Source organism: Cynocephalus volans, chromosome 7 (assembly GCF_027409185.1).
Source record: "Cynocephalus volans isolate mCynVol1 chromosome 7, mCynVol1.pri, whole genome shotgun sequence".
In the NCBI taxonomy this organism is placed as follows: domain Eukaryota; kingdom Metazoa; phylum Chordata; class Mammalia; order Dermoptera; family Cynocephalidae; genus Cynocephalus; species Cynocephalus volans.
In genome coordinates, this window is record NC_084466.1 from 158412545 (window position 1) to 158432019 (window position 19475).

General features: G+C 43.8%; 1 protein-coding gene across 2 annotated transcripts in view; it reads left to right on the plus strand.

Annotated features, from left to right (window-relative positions):
• Positions 1–421: 421 nt before the first annotated feature.
• The window catches only part of MGMT (O-6-methylguanine-DNA methyltransferase), a 282167-nt gene continuing 263113 nt past the window's right edge, over positions 422–19475 (plus strand). The window contains exon 1 of one of the 2 annotated variants that reach the window (XM_063103089.1): positions 422–507. The gene's annotated coding sequence lies outside the window, so the exon portion shown is untranslated. The remainder of the gene's footprint in view (positions 508–19475) is intronic. The other variant, XM_063103090.1, reaches the window with a different exon arrangement.

The window sequence follows — 19475 nt, forward strand, 5'->3', positions numbered from 1 at the left end:
GCTGTCTGTGCCACGAACGGGTACGGGGCTGACATCCGGTAAACTACGGCACACAGCCCGAGAGGCGGAGGCGGCGCAGGCGCGGCCAGGCTTGCACCAGCCAGCAGGGCCCGCAGGGGTGGGAGCGCAGGGCCTCTAGTGAAGCAGGAAGCCTCGGCCTGAGGCGCCGGGTCCAGCGAGGCTGCGCGGAGCGGGTCAGCCCCGGCGCCTCCGCACTGAGCATGCTCCAATCCGGCCACGCCCCTGATAGCCCCGTCCCGGTTCTCACCTCGGCCCCGCCCCGCTTTCCGCACGCCCCAGCCCCGCCCCGAACTTCCCAGCCCGGGCCTGAGGCCCCGCCCCTTCCCGCTTCCCTCACGTCCCCGCCCCTCCCAGCGCGCCCCAGCTCCGCCCCGCGCGTCCCAGGCCCCGCCCCCGCGCTCCCCGGACGTGCGGGCGCCCCGCGCCACGTGAGTGCCTGGGGCTCTGCGCTCGCAGCTCGCCGTGCTCCGCACCGTTTGCAGCTTGGTGAGTGTCTGGGCTGCCTCCCTCTCCGCACAGTGCGGGGCTCTACCTGGGGAGAGCGGGCCTCTGGAGCCCGTGAGACAGTCGCAGCCATGGGAGGCCTCACGGGTCCCCTCCCCTCGCCGTCGGGGCTGGGGGTCGTCCTGACCCCCACCCACACGGACGGGACCCGCGTGTGTCCCACGTGGTCCACCCAGGTGTACCCGGCCTTCCGTGGGCCTGGGATTCGAGGACCAACTTGCGCTTCGGTGACAGTTACCTGGCGTGGAGTGGTGGTCGTGGCGCCCCGCCGCACCTCCAGGTGGCCGACACCGTCGACGGCTCTGCTAGACCCGTGCCCCGGCCCTGCTCCCTCCCTCATGCCCTTCACTGCTCAGGGCCCTCCCTCATGCCCTTCACTGCTCACCAGCGCCAGGGGCCCGTCGCTCCACCCTCTGTTCCTGGAAGCTTCCAGAAGGCCCTGCTCAGGCCCTTCACGCCCTTAGCATACTCCTTCCTGGTGCAGAATCCCATATTTCCTAATTCATTGAGACGGACAGCGCGGGAAGAGGGCCAGGATCCTCCTCGCTGTCAGGGGCTGGTGTTTGTACACATTAGGCCCTAACTGCGTCCATAAACACTTAGAGTAAAACAAGTGGAGCTTGAGAGCCACTGACACTCGCCACCGTAATTCCCAAGTCTGTGATACACAGTAGAGTAGTTTTAAGCTATGTATCCTCACTGGGTGGGTTCATCATTTCCTGTCTTTCAGCCCTGGTTGGCAGATTTTACGTATATGGGGACAACTTTTGCTTGGTTGGACCATCATCAGACATAGAGAAGCGCCTGTGTCCAGAGGGGGGTCCCCACAGCTGTTAGTAGCAGGATGTTCAGCTGTTGAACCGAAAGAGCTAAGAATTAGACGTGTTATTTAAATATAAACAAAAATATAAACCCCTGGAGGATCTGTTAAGTCAAAACCTCTTCATCTCCATCTCTGGACAGATAATTAGGAGATGGTTTTGTTATTTTCATGGGTCTCAATGGCTAAGACACTCAGGGAAGTTAAAAAAAAAAACATTTTTTAAAAAATGCTTAGCACACTGGGTTGGGGAGTAAAAAAATTGAAGGAAACCATGTCAAGAGCCCAGCTGGTAGTTAATATCCTGTTAACTCAGCCCCGGGCATTAGCCAGGACCAGAGCCTGCAGGCAGCAAAGGAGAGTTGTCCTTGCTTCGTCAGGTGTTCATTTCTTCTTGGGTTATCTGTCTCCAGTTGGAATTTGAATGTCAGGGTGGCGTCTGTTACAGTCTTGGGGCAGGAGGAACCAGGTCTCAAGTAAGGAGCTATACTAAGATGCTTTTCTATGTAAATATTCTTTTCATTAAAAAATCTGCCATAGCTGGATTTAACTAACGTTAGGCACTACTTTTAAAAGGCTTCCCTGTTAGCAAGGTTTAAAGAAAGCCCTAGGCACACATTGGTTAACGTCTCATTGTTTTCAGCTGCTCAGATGCTTTAGCCTCTGTCTGGGTCTCCTTCCCTGTCTGCTGAGCCTCACCTGGGCCTTGTCTTCCACTCACATCCCCACGGTTCTGTCTCAGGTGTCTGCACAGGGGCTCATCTGTCTTTCACACGGGGAAGGAAGGGAAGGGAAGGCTGAGGAGGAGCTCACCTTCCCTGGGGACCCTCTGCGTTCTTTTCCCCTCCAGTCCTCTCTCCTTTCTCAGGAAACCAAAACATTTTACGCCATAATTTTTTTAATAAAATAAACTTAAGTTGTTTTTATTTTTATTATTTTTCAGAGGACAAACATTTAGGAGCCAGTGATTCAAACCACCAAGATTTCTAACTCTCCCTTTTTTTGGCCTTAATGTCTTTTTCAGTTTACAGTATATTCTCTTTGATAGAGGAAAATGGAAGCATTTTCTTAATCCTTTTCCTCGGGTCGCCTGCTAACATTCTTCATTTGTTTGCACACCTCAGTCTGATCCTGAGTAGCCCCCTTGCCCCAGTGTAAAGTTTGTTGTCTAGATTCACTTCCCTTGTGGTTTTTTACTTCCTGTTGGGTCTCTGGTCATTCCAGGCATGTACATTGAGCCTCCCATGTCCTGAGCTCATTGGGCTACTGCCACTGTCCCCTCTGACCCTCTGTTTCCTGGGATAGGAATGTTTTGCTAGAGCTACTTTCTGGAACAACTGGGGTCTTATTGCAGAATACTATTTAAGCAAAACCTGAAGGTTTGAAAATCAGACATATAAACCATAACGTTACCATTGGACGAGAGTGGATTCTCCAGACTTTTCTTAGACACTTGTAGTAAACAGCCACCCCAACACCCCATTCTTGGTTTGATGTGGAAGTGAAAGGGTTCATCTGGGAGGGGGAGATGGTTTCTATCGGCAGACAGGATGGGTTTTCCCATCCCATTAGCTCTAAGAGCCTGTCTTGGGCATAGACAGGTAAAAAGTTTGAGACCCAGTGTTGTGGACTGAATACTGCGTGATGTGTGTTCTGTGGCACTGGGTGACAGCTGCATCTGTGCTGGGCAGTGGAAGTAATATAGTTTTCTTCTGACTTAAAAAAAATTAACAGTATGAAAGAGCTTGTTTTAGTACGTTTTGTGTTGCTATAACAGAATTACCTGAGACTGGGTAATTTATAAAGGAAAGAGGTTTATTTGGCTTACGATTCTGGGACAGCTGCATCTGGCATGGGCCTCAGGCTGCTTCTACTCATGGGGACAACACATCCAAACTCCATCAGAGCTTATATAGGAGGGCTGCATAGTTTGGGGAAATCCGTATAATGAATGTATGGAATGTAATGAGTGACTTCCTTCTTCATATACTATTACAATGATTGGTCTAAGAAGAGGAATAAGTCATTTTCATCGTCTTTTGTAACCTTTGAGGGTATCAGCTGTGGCTCACGTGTAAATGGGTTGAAGACACTGTCTTGCCCAAGTGCTTGGGGTCTCATGCAGCCAACCTCCTGATGGCTGCTGCAGCTTAATAACTGAATAGGCTGCCCCAGGGACCACGGACACAGTGGTGACACCCTGGGTCATGTGTTGAATGTTGAAACTTGTTTTCGACACCACAAATTATTCTCAATTAAATCAGTGGTGTAGCAGTGGAGTGGGGGTCTCCAAGGAGGCTTCGTGTCCCCCTTACCCCACCTGCAGTGAACTCATTTGGCCTGTGATGTAGCTGTGGTAAAGCCAGTTAAAAATTCTACAAAAAACTTATGTTGGGGGTTGTTAAATTTGTCATTGTGTGGTCGTGTGTGTATGTGCATAACCTGAAAGGGACTGTGAGAGAGCAATAAATGCCTAGTGTGTGCACTCTACTACTTCTAAAAATTTCTTGTTAGAATAATTTCCTACCCGTAACACTTGTGAAGTCAGCAAAGTTTCCAACCCCAGCTCTGAGGCCCGTTCCCAGAAGTCCGGGGGCAACCCTGGATGCAGAGTCCACCAATGGCGTGGCTCGTAAAAGCAGGCACTTGTTAAATCTATTTGTTTTTATTATAGACATCGATCTGCCAGTCGCCATAATGCATTTATGGACATTTTTCTGCAAGCACAGCTCTGGTGGCAGTTTTTACTGACAAATTGAGTCATATGGATAGTAGTTTAGAAAACTCTTACCTTATTGACAGATTGGGCAATTCTAGCACTGAATGTTCAGAGATGGGTGAAGAGGGTGAATGAATCTCAGGGCAAATAGAAGATGGGACGTTAAATGTTGAAATGTAATAAATAACATAGTTATTTCTCATTTGTTTTCAAACAGCTACATTTTAGTCCTAGATACAAAGGACTACAGTAAAGGGCCAGGAGTGTCACCTTTAGGTTTGACTGTCCTGCTGATGTGGTTAATAAGAGCCATCCCTGGCATGTGGCTCTAGTAAGGCCTGATGAGTCACAGCCCCTGGAATGCTCCCCATAAAGTGTGATATTCATGAGCAACAGTAGAGCAGCATTTCTTCAAAAGTGGTCTGAGCTCTGCTGGTATCAGAATTACTGAAGGTGCTGGGATTCTGGTGGACCCCAGTGTTTGAGCACCTCTAGGGCAGTCCTTAGGATCGGTTGGGAAGTAGCACTCTCCAGACCAGGAAGCCTCCAGAGTTCCCCTTCCAGATGGATCTGTTCACAGCCAGCACTGTTCTGAGTTGCCTGTGCATATGTATCTGTGTATGGTTTTGTAACTCCTTAGAGAAATGTGAATTTCTTCAAAATGCAAACCCAACATGTTATCATAGCAATACAATTTTTGGTTTTGTGGTTATGACAAAAGATGCAGATGTTACCAAAACTTTGGCATTAGTTTTACAAACATGTGAAGCATGAACAGCCATACTATATTTCACTCCTCTATTTCCTGTTGAGTGGGTTGTGTTGAGTTTCTCCCCCTCTGGGTGGAAGCATTTTCATGGTCTCAGGTGAGGGTTCACTGAATGCACCTTTGTGGGACTGAATTGAGTTTGTATGTAGAAGTGTGAGTTGTGTGGGGGGAGAACCATGGGAGTGGTTCTGACTATGCCATTTACTAGCTGAGTGACATTGAACAACTTTTAGCCCGGACCCCAGGCACCTCCTCGTCTACTTATTTTTTCTACCTGGGTAAGCATAAGCACATGGAATAATAAATGATTATTTTGTAAAGTAAAAGCACTCATGGATAGAAATCTTAGTTCGGAACCACAGTCTCATAGAAAGGTGAAACTTGAGAGGGTAGGGAACCAGTCAGAATCCCTGCTTCCTTCCATTCCAGTCAGCATCCTTGTTTTTCAGGGGGTTAGGAGCACAGCCTCTGGGAACAAGCACGCTTCAGTCTGGACCTGGCTCCACTGGTTACTGTTCTGTGGCCTGAGTAAAGTCACTCAACCTCCTAAGGCTCGGTTTCTCCAAAGTAGGGCTGCCGACAGTACACGTTCATAGGGCTGCCACATTGACGGGTGCACCCGGGGCACTGGTGGCCCCAGTATGGTATTGTTTGTTGTCTTGGAGTCGAGGGAGGATCAGAGACAGGGTCTCTCGGCCCCGTGCTCCACTTCAGAGTGTCTGAGATTCCACGCGGTCACAGACCTCTATTTGGTCTGGAGCCTCACGAAGCTCTGAGCTGATTTGTTAGGTTTCTGAAGTTCCTTTTGTCTGTAGGAGGTTGTTTGCTCTGCCACCTGTTTCTGTTTTATTTTATTTTCTATGGTAGACGTTACTGAGAGCTGCTGAGTGCCTGGCCTCATGATGCTGCCCTCTTGGGTGGCAGCATTGTGAGTGTCCAGGTGGGCCCCTTCGATGGCAGGCTGTGCCTCACTGGCCTCGAGTGGGCAGGTGGACTCAGTGTGTGTTCCTCGTGGCGTTTGCCAGTGGCTGACAGCCCAAGTCTCTGTGTCTGAGAAGCCTGACATTAATAGTCTGTTAAATTGAAAGAACTTCCCAAAGGACCAGACATAGGATCTGACACAATGGCATTGGCCAGGAACCAGCAGTGACACCAGCATATGACAGCATTTTCCCATGTGTGACTGCTCATACCACAGTGCCCAGGGGTAATGTGGGTCCAGTGGGTAAGCTTTGTCAAAAATCAGAAACCTGCAAAACTTGTGTGTGTGTGTGTGTGTGTGTGTGTGTGTGAGAGAGAGAGAGAGAGAGAGAGAGAGACAGAGAGAGAGAGAGAGAGAGAGAGAGAGAATGGGCCTTACTATGGGTGTCCGTGTCATATCATTGTTCATTTTGCCCTGGGAGGGTTATTAAAGGCATATGTGCTTGTTGTTTTACGTAGACGGGCTTATTAAATCTTCATGCACACCTGATGAGGTATAGACACTGCTAATGTCTTTGTTTTGCTTATGAAGAAACTGGGTCCCGGAGAGTTTGAGTGACTCGCACAGGGCACAAAGGATAGTGGTAGGTTTTGTTTTCAACCCAGATTTATTTAATAACCAATTGCAGGCTTTTGGCCACTGTGCTGTGCTACCTTCACAACGGTGTGGCTGAGAAGCTGTTGGAAGTCCTTCTTTGGGAAAGATGCGGCATAAATGAATACATACCTGCATGTCGAGTTAAGGTTTTCTGAACACCAGTGTAACCCAGCATTGTCCTTAGCATTGTGGGTAAACAATGCACCCGAGTCTGTCCCTGCTGGAAGGTGCTCAGGACTGCACTGAAGTACACAAAGCGTGGTAGCGGGGGCTGAACGTGCTGAGGACTTGGTCAGGGTGAAACCGTCCCTGCATGTACTGTGCCCTTGGTTGTTCATGCGCACTCCACCCCATCTGAGAGTGGGGGCACTAGTGCTGTGGGATCTGAGGGAGGAAGGGGAGCATCCAGAGTGCTTGTCACATCCCAAGATTTACCCATGTGCCTTAGCATATCCCTGCCGGCCAGCCAGGGACCCACGCCTGATTCCCATTGAAACATTTGCGGGGCATCTTGTCAAGTTTGTCCAAGTGGAGTGGGGTATTCTGGGCAGAGCAATGGGACATGGACTCCAGGGTGCATTTGGGGACCTGTCAGTATTCAGTTGGAGTAGGGTGTAGCATGTGTGGGGGTTGGAAAGGAGGTCTGGAAAGTTGGGCGGCAGGCTGTGCTAAGTGGGGGCTTTTCTCTCCGAGCCTGAGGTGCCTTGGAGCTTTGTGAGTGGGGGATGCTTCCGATACAAGGATAGAAGTTTGTGTAGCTGATTTGTGGGCTGGGTGGGGGAGAAGAGGAGGGTTGGGGGTGGTAGGCCTGGCCGTGAGAAGACAGTTCTGTGGGATGTGGTTGGGGTGAGCCCTGTGGGCTTTCTGCTTGAGTGTTGTGCAGGTGAGAGGGAGAATGTAGTTATGAAAGATGACTAAGTTTAGAATCATTTTTCTTATTCAGAAAGAAGAAAACGTTTGGTGGATGTGCTTTTTATGTGAATTTACAAAAAGCTCATCCTCAGGGAGTTCAGAGAAAAATATCTGGCTTTGGAAGGGTAAATAAACCCCTTCTGCCTTGCCTGGCATTTGGGTTCTGAAGCGGAGAGATTGCCTTATTTTAACTGCTCATTCAAGCAGACTTGTCAGCAGGGGGAAGGAGGCTCATTAGCAGCCGCTCCCCAGCCCAGCCTGCTCTCCGTGGGGGGCAACCTGTACTTTGCTGCAGGTAGTAGTAGGATCTTTAAAATCAAACCGTCAAGTTTTAGGTGTACAGTCACATCGGAATGCAAATTGAAAGTACAGTGTGCACTTAGTTTCCTTAGATAAACACCAGGAAATGTTTTAGCTGGCCGGTGTGCCTGAGTGTGTCACTGTGGGCCCCTGTAGTGCCGAGAGGGGCAGCAGGTGTTTACCCAGAGCCACAGGCTTGGGCTTCCATCTGGGCCTGGGGCTTCTAGTGGCCTTGTCTTCAAGGGGCTCCCCTCGCGATTGGGCCTGTCACACACAGATCTTTGTTGTAGGGGCTGGTGAGGCTGTGAAGGTGACAGATGAGATAGAGGGTTTGGGCTTGGTTGGTATGGGGTCGGGGGTGATAAATGGTTGAAGATGTTGACAAAGGCCCCTCCGAGAGTGACTTTTGGGTAGAGATGTGGACAGTGAGAGATGGCAGCCACATGAAGATCTGGAGAAGAGGTTCCTGGGGCGGAACAGCAGCTACAGGGCTTGTGGTGGTCACAAGCTGGTGTGTTGGAAGGACAGATGGAAGACATGGCAGGGTCAAAGTGGGGGGTGTTGAGCCACTGAACACTGCAGGCCTCAACTTCCTCTAGTAGTGGCTAAAGCCAGAGAGCTCAGTGAAATTCTTTAGAAATGGAGCTTCAGAGTCTCAGTGTTCTAAAATTGTCATCTAGTTAAAATAATGCCAGCAGTGACAGGCCACGCACAAGCTGGGTGACAGGGAATCAAATGAGAACGTGCGTAACGTCCTTAGCACAGGCATGATTGGAGTCATGCTCAGTGTGTGCAGCTGCTCTTATTAGCAAGGCTTTTAGCGCTCAAGACAAGTTCTTAGAATAATGGGCAAAGAAAAGAAACGATGTATTTCCAAAAGTTACTGAATTTAGGTAGCTGTCGCAAGGAAAGCCCATGTGTGCTGTTCTTTATTGTGCAGGTGGGTAGCAGGCGTGCTGCGTGCTTGCTGATTCCCACGCTCCTGTGCTGCCTCCATGCCCGCAGTGCCCAGGCCGCGCCCTGGAGTCCGCTTCCCTTGGGGTCAAAGTTGGTAGGCCGGGTGAGGCTACTCCCGTGATGCTGCTTGTGACGTTTGCTGCAAGAGTTGTAACCTAGAATGAATGTGCAGGCTCCAAAATCAAGCTCTCACATTCTTGAAGGTCAGTGTTATTGACCTTCTTGACCATGATGACCAGCACTGTGGGTGTGTAGTGTCCTGCCAGAGGAGAGGCTTTTGGGGAGGGCTGCGTTCTGTCCCTCCTGGGGATTGCTGGGAGGCAGGACTTTCAGTGCTCAAATGGGAACATCCAGGGAAAACTGGGATGGTTGGTCACCCCGGCGCACTCATGGCAGGGTCCTCCTCAACATCATTGCCGTCATCTGTCACTGTCTGGAGTCCACTTGGGCCTCGGGTCTGAATCAGTAGTTTAATTTTCTATGTCTTTTTCTGCAAAATCATGGGCTTTAAAGACTTCCTGCTAGCTTTTTAAAAAATGTGTTCATTTTTGCCATGAGTCTAATTAGAGTGTTTCCCGAGCGCCTACTATTTTCCTTTAGACTGACATAAGTATTACTGTCCTTGTTGTGTTCCCTGGACTATTTGTCACTTCCTGAAAAACCTCCAAAGTTTGTGGTTCTCATTTCCTCAGTAATTTTTCTCCTCTCCACATGGAGATTTCTTGCTCATAAGACTTCCCTTCTTTGGGCCTGAGGTGCTTTTCTTCCTAGCCATTGAGGATCATGGCAATTAAAACAGGATGGGTTCTTGGATAGATTGGTTAAATATTCTTCAGTATTAGCTGGAAAAGGGCGTTTTAAGTTGCTTTAACGTGGGAAGCAGCTGTGTGGTGGGCTTTGGCTGTGTGCAGGCATTCATGAGGAAAGTCCCGATTTCTTCTGGAAAACCTGGTTTATGGCAGCGCTTGTTCCTGATCCGTTTAGGTTGTTGGGTGTTGGGAGAATTAACTCTACCCTCTGGTTTGTTTGGGCTCTCAAGATGGAGAGCTTAGAGCTGTCAGGTGGGCTCTAGAGGTCGATGGTGAGAATGTTCTCATTTCATGTCCTCCCACCACCAATGAAGAAAAGCTTTTGGAAATGCCTGACCCCACCCCAGACTGCATGCAGGAGCCCGACTGCCTGGCACAGGAAGTTGCTTAGTGAGGACCTAAGTGGTTTTGAGCTCAGCACTTGGCGCAGAAACAGGAAGAGAAGGCCACTTACTGTCACACCCTCCTTCTGTTTAAGGTGTGGTATAGATAACCCTTCTGTCCATGCGCCAGGTGGAGCAAGACCATGAGGCTCATCTGGTCACCTGTGCAGATCCACACTGCATCCAAATGGGCACTTTGTCTAGAGCCTGCACGGCCGCGCTTTGCCCCTGGATTGAATAGGTCGGAGGCCCCACGTCCCCCTCTCTTTCCAGTCTGCTCTCACCTTGGTGAACCTCTTCTGACCCCAACCCAAACTCAGACACACCCTGCTCTGCTCCCCTCTCTCTGTATCCTTCCCATTTCTCATTTCTTCTGGAAGCCACTTGACCCCATAATCTCTCCCTCCCCTTGGGGTTTTCTGTTTTACTTGTATTGTTTTCATCTCTTGATGCTGGAATTCTAGATTAGAAGCTCTCCAAGGCCTGGTATGTAGCCTCTACTTAAGGGGAGGCCCAGCAAAGTGTGCCAAACACAGGATGCTGTGTGGACTCTGTTCCCCAGATTCATAGGTTGGAGTCCTGACCCCCAGTGTGGCTGTATTTAGAGATAGAGCCTTTAGGAAGTTATTAAGGTTAAATGAGGTCATAGGAGTGGGGTCCTAATCTGATAGGATTGGTGGTCTTATAAGAAGAGGGAGAGAGATTTATAAGGCCACCATAGTCTGCCTTATGAGGCCATGTGGGAACGCAGCAAGGAGGTGCTGTCTGCAATCCAAGAGAAGTGGCCTCACCTGAAACCAAATCAGCCTGAGACTTGATCTCAGACTTTCCAGCCTCTAGAACTGTGAGAAAATAAATGTCTGTTGTTTAAGACTCCCAGTCTGGTATTTTGCTGTGACAGCCTGAGCAGACCAATGCACAGGAGAAATGCAGACTAAATTTAATTCAGAAATGTAGACTAAGTTGGTTAGAGGTTTGTGTGGGGAGTTGGGATTTTGAGATGAGGATAACTTTGTAATCAGACAGTGCTTAAAAGTCTCTGTTGTTGGGTTTAGCTCTTGGCCTCCCAAAAGGTATGAGCATGTGTAGGAGTGAAACAGGACAAATAGAAACCCAACTCTTGTGATGAGGAACCCCAGTGGTTGCAGAAATGAGATGTAGCAGGCAAGGCAGGAGTCCCCAGAGGGCCAGCTGGTGGGCTGTCAGAAGGCCGGGGGTGACATGCTGTGGTAAGCTGCAGAGGCACCCAGCCCTGCTGGGCAGGAGCGGTGGAGTATAGAGACTGGGCTCAAGTGCTGGCTGACCAGGTTTCTTCAGCTCAAGGAAAGGACAGGGAGCCAGTCTGGGCAGGTTGGTTGGGATTTATTTTTGGTTGCTTTTTTTTTCCTCGAGATTGGATGATGTAAACCCTTACCCTGCCTGGACCAAGGAGCAGCATTTAGTCATCCTGTTGAACAATAGCTAGAATTCTCAGAACCATACAGTGTGCACTTTGGGGGCTAAGATACAGCACTGAGGATATTTGGAGATCTCTGTTGAGTTGGGGACCTTTCAAGACATTTCTTACTGAAAGGCTGTTGGCCCCCACCTCCACCAAATTGGCCTGTTTCATTTCTATGGCTGTTGATGGGGGGACATAAAAAAGGGGACACCCAACTCTCCAATTCATGCTGTGGATTGTAGATCTGCAAAAGGTATCATATCCAGTGGGATTTTAGGATCGTTGCAAAGAAAACTCAAACTGTAAGCTTTTTCCTGATGGGTCTTGCCATTTCCGGGCACCGGCTGTGGCTCCCTGGCCCTCTGTGTAGGCCAGCACTGTGCCCCTAGAGTCCTGCTTTGTGGGCCCAGCTGTGGCAAGCAGAGACTACTGCAGTCAGTGCAGGTGAAGCCAGAGTCCTGGGTTAGGGCTTGTGCTGTGCTTTATACTGTGCTGTTAATATTTAAAGTGTGGATTTGAATTCTGCTCAGTTATCTTTTATTTATTTATTTATTAGCACAGCTATGTTTGTTTAATTCCATAGTGAGAGTCTCTAAGAATATGATTAACCTTGAGGGCCATCTTATAATGTAATTATTGATTGGTTCTGTTTATCCTTGAAATCAATGAGAGGCATAATGGTTTGGTGTGTAGTTGGGTTTGATTTCTTACATTTCGTAAACACAGTTCTGTGATAACAGTCCTATCAGTTTATTATCCAGAACATGTTTGAAAAATCTGAAGTGTATGATCAGTTTTATATAATTATTGTGATATGTACTATTCCTTACATGATTTATGTTAATATGGCAAATATTGTTAACATCTCCTGCCACTAATAGTTAGGGTGGGGGTGTATAGTAATTGATCTTCCTGGGAGTGCTGTAATGCAAAAACAATTCAGGCTGTTGGAAGTGTATTTTACAAGCGTGCATTGGGCCTTTGGGATGTTATATTGAAAAACCCAATTGTACTGTTACCATGGGAACCCAATTAGAATAGATTGCTTGATTTTTTTTTTTTTTTGTCTTTCATCTTGACCAAAAATCTAATGTATGTTAAATGTTTTCATATGGAATTGTGTTCATCTACTGACTTGCTATGCCAAACTATTCTTTTTTTTTTTTTTTTTCCAACTTTAATCTGAAACAATGATAAGTTCTCTGGTGGAGCTTTATCAGGGTGTCTCCTAGAGAGATTTAATCAAATTTTTGTGAAAAAGTTTGTACAGGTGGTGGTAGTAGAGGTGGAGATGGTGGAAAGCATTTGAAAAAATGGGAGACTGGCTGTTTTCTAGTGATGGCAGACAAGGACCCTCACTTTCCTTGCTGGGAGGAGGATCCAGGTACGTTCCTCTGTTCTTCATGTTTGCAGATGGGGGGATTTGCTGCCTAAGAGGTCCCCTGCAGTTGTGGAGGGTAGAGATAGTGGGTGGGGCCAGGGTGGGGTGAAGTCCCAGGACTGTTCCCTCTACGCCAGTGGTCCTCACACCATCTGGTCTTAGAGCCTTTATGAACTCTTAAAAGTTATTGGGGATCCCAAAGAGCTTATGAGATTTATGTATTAACATTTACCATATTAGAAATTAACATTGAGAAATGTATAAATATTAATTCATTCAAACAATAATGAACCTATTAGATTTTTGTATAAATAACACTTTTATGAAAAGTGGCCATATTTTTTATAAAAACATAATTAGTAAGGAATGTTACTGGTTTACATTTTTTTTTCAAATCTTTTTAATTTCTGGATTTGTAGAAGACAGCTAGATTCGCATGTCTCCTTCTGCCTGAATCTGTCATGATATGTTGTTTTGGTTGAAACATATCAGAAGAATCTGATCTCACTCGGGAAAGTATTTGGAAAAGGGAGCAGCATTTTAATAGCTTTTTCAGGTAATTGTGGATTGTTTTTTTCTTTGACCGTAAATCAGAACTCCACAGTGGTAGTTTCTTGACGGTTCATTGATTGCAGTGTGGAATCTGAGACCTCCTCAGTGAGCTTTTCTACTCCATCACATTAAAATCCATTGGTTTCTCTTGCACCGTGAATGATGTTGTAGCATCATTCATCAGTCCTATGGAAAATATTCCTTCATTGAGTTGCACACGTCTTCCGAATACTGGCCTGTTTCATAATACCATGTTACACCTATTTCTTAATATCACCACCTTTCTCCTTAGGTCTTTAGTATTGGGAAGCTGCGATGGTTTTGCAGGGTTTTAATCACCACTTGCAAGTTCTCATTTTATCATTGGCAGCCAGTACAGCCAATTGTGGTTACCGGGATGGGCTCACTTTGTTCATTTTCAAGAAAATGTCTGCCAGACATGCAAGTATGGATAACCATAGTTTGTGAGTCCATACAAGTAAAGTTTTTGCTCTAAGAAAAAGTTGACTAGTTGGCCTCAAATGTCCAGCTCTCACACAGCGCTCTCCTGGAGACGGCCCCCATTCTCGGTGGGTTTGCAGCTGGAGAGCCTTGTGGCACGTGTACTTCCCATTTGGTCACAGAATATCAAACAGGGTCAAGACTTTGTAAAGTTGAGTTTGATTGCTTCATCGGGACATTTTTACGTGAACCTGGGTTTTTTCCCTTAACCATCAGTGTGTGGAGGAAGGGTAGGATGACTTTCTCTCTAGCTTGGTGCACTGTCGTGGTTCTTGCTGGGGTGTCCCCAGTTTTCCTCAGCATTGCTTTTGTGTCATCTGTATTCCACCGCTAAGTGTGTTGTTAGCTGTAGATTTTTGTAGGTGCTGCTTATCAGATTGGAACGTTTTGTGCTGTTAATACGGTGAATTACATGCTGTTAATATGGTGAATTACACTGATTGATTTTGATGTATTAAACCAATTTCGAATATCTGGTTAACTCCCACTTGGGTTTGACATATTATTATTTTAACGTATTGCTGGATTCAATTTGTTAATATTTTTGAGGATTTATGTGTCTGTGTTCAAGAGGGATATTTATCTGCAGCTTTCTTTTATTGAAGTGTCTTTCTGCTATGTTACTAGGGCAACTCTGGACTCATAAAATGAGGGCTCTTCCATGCTTTGGATTAGTTTGTATACTGTTAGCATTGTTTCTTCTTAAAATGTTTAATAGGGATTTACCAGTGAAGCCACTTGGGTTGGGAGTTTTCTTTGTGAGAAGGATGTTAGCTACAAATTCAGTTTTGTAAGTAGATACAGGGGTACTTCAAAAGTTGGTGGAAAAATAGAATTGAAAGATAACACAAATCTTTCCATGAACTTTTCGAAGTGCTCACCTTTAAGGCCGTTCATTTATTTCTTCTCGAGTGACTTTTTGGGATTTTGTGTTTTTTCAGGAATTTGAACTATCTCATCTAAGTTGTTGAATTTATTGGCCTAAAGTTATTTTAGTATTACTTTATTATCCATTTAACATTGGTAGGATTTTCAGTGATGTCTTTGTTTTTATTCCTGATATTTGTAATTTGCATTCTCTTTTTTTTCTAATTGGTCTGGTTAGAGGTTTATCAGTTATCTTTTCAGAGAACCAACTTTTTTTTTTTTTTTTTTTTGTCTTTTTCGTGACCGGTACTCAGCCAGTGAGCGCACCGGCCATTCCTATATAGGATCCGAACCCGCGGCGGGAGCGTCGCAGCGCTCCCAGCGCAGCACTCTACCAAGTGCGCCACGGGCTCGGCCCGAGAACCAACTTTTTAAATTGATTTTTCTTCCTTTTGTTTTTCTATTTTACTGATTTCTGCTCTTTATTATTCCTTTCTTTCTGCTTGCTTGGGGTTTAGCTTGCTTTCTTTTTTGTAGTTTCTTAAGATAGAGCTTGGATCATTAAGTTGTCCTTTCTTCTTTGTTCATGTAAACATTTACTGTAAGCACAGCCTCAGCTGCATTCCACAGATTGATATAAAGTGTTTTCATTTTCTTTCAATTCATTATATTTCCACTTTCCCTTATGATTTCTTCATTCATGCATGGGTTATTTAGAGGTGTATCATTTTATTTTTCCAAATATTTTAGGACTTTCCCAACTCGTTTCTGCTACTGATCTCTCATTGAATTATCCTGTGGTCAGAGGACATACTTTTTATGGTTTCAATGCTTTTAAATTTGTTGAGAGCTATTTTGTGGCCCACACAATATGATCTCTTGGTGAATGTTTGTGTACATTTTAAAACGATGTATATTCTGTGATTCTTGGATGGAGTGTTCTTTATCAGTTGGATCAGGTTTGTTGACAGTGCTATTCAAGTGTTCTATATCCTTACTGACTTTCTGATTCCCTGTTGTATAAATTATTAGGAGTATCAAAATCTCCAGCTATAACTGGAGATTTGTCTATTTCCCCTTTCAGTTATATTGGTTCTTTCTTCATCTAGTTTAACCTCTTTTATTAGGTGCATGCATTTAGAACTGTCATGTTTTCTTGGTACATTAACCCCTCAGCCCTTATTAAATGGCCTTCTTTAACCTTGGTAATATTCCTCATTTTGAAATTACTTGTTTGATATCAAGGTAACCACTCCAGCTTTCTTTTGATTAGTGTTTGTGTGGTAAATGTTTTTCCACACTTTTATAATCTGTTTTTGTCATTTACATTTAACATGTATTTCTTACAGACAACAGACAGTTATATCTCTTGCTTTTAAAAATCTAATATGACAATGTCTTTTCAAAATTGGACTATTTAGGTAATTTACGTTCGATGTAATTATTGTGATTGGTCTAAGTACACATCTTGCTACTTGTTTTCTGTTCTTACCAGTTGTTCTTTTACTCTTCTTCCCTTTTCCCTGCCCCCCTTTTTATTATTTGAATATATTTTTTAGTGATTATAATTTAACTTTTTCTCTACACTATTAGCTTATTAGCTGTCTCTCCTTCTCTCTCTTTTTTAGTGATTGCTCTAGGATGTGTAATGTACACATTTAGCTTATCATAGTCTGCATTCACATAACATAACACAACTTGATGTGCAGCGCAAGAACCATACAACAGTGTATTTCACTTTCTCTCATCCCATTTTTTGTTATATTCATTTTATTGCTATGTATGTAATAAATCCTAAAATATATTACTATTTTTGCTTTAGGCAGTCAGTTATCTTTTAAACAGATTAAAAATAGAAAAAAAAACCCAGCATTTATATTCATTTTCATGTCTACCATTTCTTGAGCTCTTCATTCCTTTGCAGAGATCCTCAGAAATCCTAACTTTCCATCTGTTACTTTTTTTTTTTAACCTGAAGAACTTGCACTAATATTTCTTGAGTGCAGGTCTGCTAGTGTATGAATTGTCTTGCTCTTGTTTCTGTTTTTTGTGTGTGTGTGAAACCCTTTTTTCCACCTGCATTCTTGAAGAAATAATTTGTTGCTTATAGAATTCTAGGGTCACCTTTTTTTTCCTTCTTATGCTTTAAAGATGTTCCATTGTGTCCTGATTTGCATAGTTTCTGATGATCAGTTTGCTGTCATTCTTAGATTTGTTCCTCTGTATGTAAACTGTCTTTTTTCCTCCTTTGGCCACTTTTAAGGTTTCCTCTTTGTCACTTGTTTTCAGCAGTTTGATTATTTGCCTTGGCGTAGTTTTCTTTTTGTTTTTTCTGCTTGGGTTTAATTGAGCTTCTTGCATCTGTGAATATAGGTTTTTCATCAGTGAAATATCAGTTAATATTTCTTCAAATATTTTTCTGCACCCCATTTCTTTTTCTGGGGCCCCAAATGCATGTGTGTAGAGTGCTTGATGGTTTCCCATCTCACTGATGCTCTGCTCCTTTTCTCCAGTCTTTTTTTCTTTCTGTGCCTAGCTAGTTACAAAAATATTGTTTCTTCACTGTCACTTGTTCTTTCCTTCCTTCTACAGTATCTAATCTGTTAGGCAGATTTTTTACTTTAGATACTGTACTTTACATCTCTATAATTTCCACTTGGATCTTTTGTATATCTTCTCTTTTGCTCATCATGTGCATGTTTTCCTTTATCTTCTTGAACATATGGAACATATTTATAATAGCTATTTTACATCCTAGACTCCTTGTGTAATCATCTCTGCCTTTTCTGGGTTTGCATCTGTTAAGTGATTTTTCTCATGGTTATGGATTATATTTCCCTGCTTGTGTGTGTTTGTGTGTGTGTGTTAGCTTTTTATTGGATCCTGGATATTGAAAACTTTGGTGTTGAGTGCTAAATTATGTTGTATTTTCAAAACTGGAGGCATAACACTCTGTGACTTCAAATTTTACTATAAAGTTATAGTAACCAAAACAGCATGGTACTGGTGTAAAAACAGACACTTGGACTAATGGAACAGAAGAGAGAATCCAGAAATTAGCCCACACGCTTACAACCAACTGATCTTTGACAAGTAACCAAGAATGTACATTGGGGAAAAGAGTACCTCTTCAGTAAGTAGTGTTGGGAAAACTGAATATCCATATGTAGAAGAATGAAACTAGACCTGTACCTCTTACCATATACCAAAATCAACTCAAAATGGATTAAATACTTAAATATAAAAATCCTACAAAACATAGGGGAAACACTTCAGGAAATAGGATTGGGCAATGACTTTATGAATGTGACCCCAAAAGCTCAGGCAACAAAAGAAAAATAAACAAATGGGATTATTTCAAACCGAAAAGCTTCTGCACAGCAAAAGAAACAACAGCAAAAAGACAACCTACAGAGTGGGAGAAAATATTTGCAAGTTCTGCATCTGACAAAGGATTCATATCCAGAATATACAAGGACCTTGAACAACTTAACAAACAGCAATAAACAAACAAACAAAAAAACCAGATGACCTGATTAAAAAATGGGCAAAGGAGCTGAATAGGTATTTCTTGAAGGTTTGCAAATGGCCAACAAACTGGAAAAAATGCTCAACATCACTCTTCATCAGGGAAATGCAAATCAAAACCACATTAAGATATCATCTCACCCCAGTTACACTGGCTTCTATCAAAAAGACAGAGAATAGCAAATGCTGGCAAGGATGTGGAGAAACGGGAACCCTCCTGCACTGTTGGTGGGACTGTAAATTAGTGCAGCCATTATGGAAAATGGTAACAACTAAATTATGGAAAATATAGTTGTTTGAGAAAAACAACTACAGATAGAACTTCCATACAATCCAGCAATCCCACTGCTAGGTATATACCCAAAGGAATGGAAATCAACACATTGAAGGGACATCTGTACTCCCATGTTTACTGCAGCTCTATTTACAGTAGCCAAGAGTTGGAACCAACCTAAATGTACATCAGTGGACGATTGGTTAAGGAAAATGTGGTATATACACAGTAGCATACTACTGTGCCATAACAAAGAATGAAATTCTGCCATTTTCAGCAATGTGGATGAAATTGGAGAAATGTATGTTACGTGAAATAAGCCAGGCACAGAAAGAGAATACTGCATGTCCTCACTCATAAGTGAGAGCTAAAAAATGAACAAGTAATTGAAAAAAAAGAAAGATACAGTAATCACAGTAATATGTTGAACTTTCAAAAGGAGAGAACAGAATTGAGGTTACCAGAAGTGGGAAAGGGGGAGGCAGAGGAGAGAAAGGAAGGAATTGGTAAAGGGCCATGAAAATGATTACATTGTATCATGTTGTATATACAAATTATCCTGATTTGAGCATCATATGTTACACAGGTATTGACATTCAACTCTGTACCCCACAGACATATACAATCAACTATGTTTTGATTTAAATATATATATATAATTTATATATATATTATTTATATATATATAAATTATATATATATTATTTATATATATATAAATTATATATATATAATTTATATATATATAATTTATATATATTATTTATATATATAAATTATATATATATAAATTATATATATATTATTTATATATATATATTTATATATATTTAAATTATTTTGTATATTAAAAAAGAGTTTTGGACTTTGTTCTGGTGCAGGAAAGTTATTTGAAATCATTTGGATCCCTTTGAGTCTTGCTTTTAAGTTTTGTTAGGGTGGGTCCAGAGCAGATTTTAGTCCAGGGATAATTTAGCCCTACTGCTAAGGCAATGCCTGTATTTTATTGGTGTGTGTGTGTGTATGAAATATATACTATGCATGAAATAAGGCAACTTTGAGATTTTTATCTGTTGAATGTTGTATCATGAGGACTTTCCATACTGGCCAGCAAGAACACAAACCAGCTTTGTCTGTACTCAGGAATGATTTGGCCTG